The sequence below is a fragment of the Ambystoma mexicanum genome, chromosome 6p (genome assembly GCF_040938575.1).
Source record: "Ambystoma mexicanum isolate Mex_15411 chromosome 6p, UKY_AmexF1_1, whole genome shotgun sequence".
NCBI lineage: Eukaryota > Metazoa > Chordata > Amphibia > Caudata > Ambystomatidae > Ambystoma > Ambystoma mexicanum.
Genome location: NC_090935.1, coordinates 263,201,506 through 263,207,505, shown reverse-complemented (window position 1 = coordinate 263,207,505; position 6,000 = coordinate 263,201,506).

The window sequence follows — 6,000 nt, the reverse complement described above, 5'->3', positions numbered from 1 at the left end:
TCCGTTTTACCTACGTACAGTTTCCTGCATGGATACCAAATTCCGTAAACAAACGTTTTAGAGATGCAATTGCTGAAGCTTTGCTGAATCCACAGTTTCTGTAGCCCTATGTCCACTTCTGTACTTCTGTAAATCTGTGTGCAGCAGATGCACATTTCACACTATCTATGTCCTTTTATTTGGGCTAAATTCCATGTCTCTTTTACAGTAGATTTATTTCAGATAGCAGGCCCACGGTATTACAGGTAACCTGGTCTATAAGGTTCTTACTTCTCTTAAATGCTATCAGAGGTTAGAGTGGACATTTCCCTTTTTCCAAAATCGCACAGTTTTTCATAATTATCTTCCTAATTTTGTTGGACAAATTGTTATAATTGTTCACAAACACTAGTCTTTATGTGATCTTTGTTTTTATTGTTTCATTGCACAGCAACAGCGAGTCTTGATGGTTGTTATTGGCCCTTTTCATTGCCCTCACATTGTGCTTCAATTTTAAAGACCCGGCATCTGATACTATTTCTTTTTAGTCTAAGAAATTCCCCCAAAGGCAAATTATCTCTCACATGCCATGGATGGAAACTTGAATAGTGCAGCAGAGAATTCCGATCATTTGTACCAGCTCACTCCTTCACCGTCCCCAGAAGTTTCATCAACGTTCTCTCGGTTTGGATAAATATTGATCTCGCAAATACCCTTCCGCAAAATGTTTTTGCATCAGAGTGCAAAATGTCCCTTTTAAGATACTCAGCTCTGAATCCTGGACAGACACCATAGAAGTCAGGCGTTAAGGGGTTTAACGGCACCATCGACACCGTTAACCCTTAACGCCTGATTCACACTTTAACGCCTGCGTTAAAGTCCAAGGCGCTAAGCGACCTCAGTGCTAATTACGGCACCGTAATTTACGGTGCCGTAATTAGCACCTTCCCCATCCCCATTATGCCCTATGGGGCAAAAATGGGAATGGGGAAGGGCAAATGGTGAATGGGGAATTACCGCCCCACTAACCTTGGAACGGGGCGGTAATTCCGCCATCCACCATGGCGGAATCCGGCATGGACCATGGTGCTAACAGCACCATGGTCCACCGCCTGAGTTGTAATGAGGGCCCATGGCTTGCAAAATGGAATGTACTGTCAGACCTTAAACACACTTTGACCTTAATACCCTCAGCAGACGTGCTCCTCCGCTGCCCCCATTTGTCTGTCTAGAGCGTTCTTCTTTCTGGGACCCAAGTTCTTTCCTATAAGATCTGACATTAGTCTTCTTGATCTCCTTATATTTCCCCACAGCAGAACAAGATTTGTTTGTGTTGTGATGAATCACAGGATTCAGTCACTTCTCTCCAGGGGGGGAACATTTCCTTGTGAGGCTAGGGAGGTGAACCCACTATGCAATGCAATTCCTCCACCAATGGTTGCAGCAAGCAAGACCTCGCCAGGAGAGACTCCCCCCATGGGGACAAGGAATCCCGCTCTGCTAAGGAACTCCCTGAGTTTCTTGCTCACAACCCAACAGTAACACCCAACCTTCAATGAAACCCATAAGAGCAAGCTACTGTTAGTTATTGTGCCATAAAACCAATGTTTCAATATGAGGAAACATCTTTCTGGATAGTGGTAGGGACAATATAAAATAGATTTGGATAGAGGACAGGTTTTCATTTTGTACTTACCAACAACTAACTGTAAAAGCAAAAGGAAATATTGAGGCTGAGTACCACAAAAGGAAATACACCAAACACAGGTTTACAAAGATACACAGATCTTTATTCTACAACTGAACAGTTTTCAAAGGAACAAAGTATCAGATAGCTATCAGGCCCTCAGTACATCACAGCGAATACCAGCCCGTTCGGTGTGAGAAGTGAGTGGGGCTGTACATCAGAACATTCACTCTTTTATACAATTTTGTAACATGATGTCCAGCCCATTTACAGGTTAACAATTCCTCGGGCTAGGGGTTCATGCCGAGCTTGCTTCTAATTTATTAATTTATAGGCATAGGCATATGGATTATTCCTAGTATATTCAAAAATAGGTCACAATGGCAACAGTGTATTCTTTGGATTTAACATTAAGCCTTCATACCTGTTGTATACAATGTAGTCAAACAAGTGTTCACATTCCATATTTAAACAGCATTGTGCTTAGTTTATGCTCGCGGATCAGTTTTGTTGGCACAGGTAATCCTTGATCTACAGGTCAATGAAGGACAAGGTCTCATTACATGACCCTAACATTTGGCCTGCGGGCAGTTTAAGTATTAACTTGCATGCAGAGGTCAAGACGGTCATGTTACAAACAAAACAACACTGTCTACCATTTTAGAACACAGGGTGACTTTGGAGTAAGAATCAAAATGGCGGATGAACCTAAAATGACAGCTAAATCAATCTAAGGTCAGAACCTTGCAACCTGGATTTCTTCGTAGAGTGACTGGGTTTAGGCCAATATGTACATAAAAGGAGGCACAACGTGATATCCCGTTCAACATAACGAGCACCCTAGTTAGTTTTGTGTTAGGTAGGTAAAACCCATAACTTAGAGAAATGTTTTCTTTATGTCAACTACATTAACAGAAATGGAAGATACTCATCTCTGTCTTTCTTTGACCTGCCCATATGTTGTCAGGGGTGGGATAATATTCCCTGTAGCAACTGGAAGTGATAAATTAGACGAGTTGCAGGATGCTAAATGTACTCCAGCATTAATCAAACTCACTTCCTGAACATCTGAACTACCCAATTATTCTGTAAGTGAAAAGGAAGTCAAAGAAATAGTAATAGACAGCAATAAATCATACAAGTGGAAAGATACCAAAGGGGAAGACTACCCAGATTCTCTTCCCTGTAAACAAATAAAATACAGCATGAGTACATTAAACAACCTACTAGATTTTTAACTAGATCACCAAATACAGGATGACCATAGATTCAAAGAATCAATTAAGTTTAGGTTCCCAGCATAGATTTTTACCACACGTGGTCTTACCATTGTACTAGGTAGGTGAAGATCTGGAAACTTTTTTCTTACATTTTGAAAGACTTGCAACTTAGTTCAACTGTAGAGAAGACTTACAATTGTTATCAAGCCCCATTAATAAAATGAGAATTGTAAGCCTCCTATCAGACCATAAATCCTCAGGGAACTACCTCCTTTGTAGAGATAAAAAGGCCTCTCTTAGAAAGAGTGGGATAGACCGAAGGATTCTTGCCAATGAAACACCCATCCAGTTAGGAGCAAGGGTACAAAATAAATTGCCCCAGTGGTTGGGTGCAAAACCTATCCTGGAAGTGTTAGAAATACTTGCCTTGCAGCAAAATATAAATGAGCTCCATCCACTTTTTCATCGGGCAGTCATTCAACAACATAAACCGATTTTCAACCCATCCATTCAGGTCACACAATCTCCCACTGAGGCCATCAAAAATGTAAGATCTATATATAAATCCAGTGAAGGTAGGAGGGGAAATAAAGTTGTAAATAAATCTAATAGTGCGAGAAACCACATAGAGAAGCCAAATCAATAGTTAAAGATCTCGGGAAAAGAGAAGAGCCTAGAAAGATGTTTTCTTCAAATGGGAACATCCACAACTTGGGATGAATCAGCCAAGGAAAAAACTTCACCACCCTTTTGCCCTTTCTGTTTTACTTGTGGAGAAAAAGGGCAGATTTTCAGGATTTGTTCTAAAAATAAAATTAAGGACCCTATGGAAATCAAGTGCTTGCTCACTCAAACAAATATCTGTTAATGGTCTAAAGACTGGAGCCTTAGTCGATTCAGGAAGCAAGCAAACAGCAGTCTGTGTTGACTTGGTTTATCCTAGAGATTCACAAAATGGACATCCAGTTTGAATCATGTGTACTGGGAGACGTGGAAACATACCCACAAGTACTGCTAGTTCTGGAAGTAAGGAATCAACCAATTGTAATTAAATCTTCTATCATGCCAGGGCTTCCAGAGAAGGTAATCACATTTTTGTGGCCTTCTAACCTTGTCTAAAAATCTAAAATCCAGATATTCACCTTTTTATTCATGGGCACCTTGAATTAAATCTATTGAACCACCCAGTTGGGATTGGGAACTGATAGATCAAATAAAACCAAATGAAGGATTGCTAATCAATCCTCAAAAAGAAGACAAATTAGAAGGACAGAACACGGGGAAACCAGCAGATTTCTCATCTTGGAATAAGGGGAAGCCAGTGATCAACTATAATTAAAGAGAAAGAGTATGTGATGAATCACAGGATTCAGTCACTTCTCTCTAGGTGGGAGCCTTTCCCTCTGAGGTTTAATAGGTGAGCCCATTACGCAATACCCTACCTAGGGATAGAGGCAAGCGGGACCTCATTGGGAGAGACTCCCTCCAATGTGGACAAGGACTCCTGCTCCCCTAAGGAGCTCCCTGTGTTTCTTGCTCACAACCCAACAGTAACAACCAAGCTTCAAAGAAACCAAGAATAACAAGCTACTGTTTGTTATTGTGCTATGAAACCAATGTTTCAATATGAGGAAACATATGTTGTTAATACTGGGACGAAGAAGAGTGATTGAGTGATACAGAACACTCAATTATCAGAGACTGGTAAAACTGCGAAGAAGACTGATCGAACAATACTGAATGGAAAGTGATAGAGGACTATACATCTCTGCTGGGGAAAGACCAGCTATGCATCATAAACAGTGTAAAGGATTTCAATCAGGTGATACACTGCACTCGGCCAAGTGTACAGTGCAATGGAAAAACTTATCTGATATATAGATTCAATTATTTGATGGATGTACCACTCGTATCACACCCCTTACTTAAAAATACCCTGTGTCGCGCTGGACCAGGAATCAGGCTGGTTCGTAAAAGGTGTTATTTATTTATTTATTTAAGATCAAAATCACAATGTATATTTCAATGGGTAAACAACAATCACCAATGGGGTGACAGAACACTGTATAATATCTTTAATACATTAGGACTAAGTAATGAGCAAAACAAATACAGCACAGAAAAAGATACGTTTGTGTTTGTTTCAGATCAGATAGCACTATGGTTAGAAATTCCCCCTGCAACACCCCCACCCACCAATAAGCACATTTAAATAAATGTGAGGAGATAGCAGGTATTCAGAAATAGTACAGATCAAACAGTGTCTTACCCCTTCCCCCCTTACACAGAAAGAGAAAAACAAAGTGGGCTTTTCAACTGTCAGCTTGACTTTTAAAGTGGCTGAGCAAGAACTCTAAATGTGTGGAAAAATGCTTAAATTATTAGAAATTCCTATGGGAGCTGCTTTGAACAGTTGCACACAATCACCAGCAATTATTTAGTCCAAAGAAAACATTTGAAATCCTAAAGTCCAGCTCGGAAACAAATGGAAGCTATTTCACATGTGCACAAATTTCTCAAAATGGGAATTTGCAGCAAACTTTTCTGTGCGCGATATTAGCAATAACGGGAGAATCGCACTGTTGTGGCTTCTATGGGTAGCTATGGATGTTAGGTACAAGTATGAGGTGAAATTCCGTTTCTATCACGGAAACTGAGGGAGTTATAGAGGTTTTAGTAAAGGTCGTTTTTGTGAGATAGGCGCGAGAATGGAAAGAGTCTTCCATTTTAAAATCACAAAAATATTGACTATGGACTAGAGCAGCCAAGCTAAGCCACCAGAACGGCACAACGTAAGAGTCAAGAGTGATTCGCGACTCAATCTGGTTCCTCAATGTCCACATTGGAGCGCTAGTCTGGTCACTCGAATGAAATTAATAGATCAAAATTGACAAAATGACTAGGAAAAGGATGCTTCTACAGATAGACAGAATACAATTTCATTACGGATTTATACAATGTTACTGATTATGGAAGTAAGGATAAGTCAGAGGTTAGGAGGGGACAAGATAATGCACAGTAATCAACAGTTTCTAGCTTTAATACTCGCAAAACAAATGGATTTAAGATTTTGGTCTGTCAGGATTCTGGACCATTGAATCGGATCTATCAGGG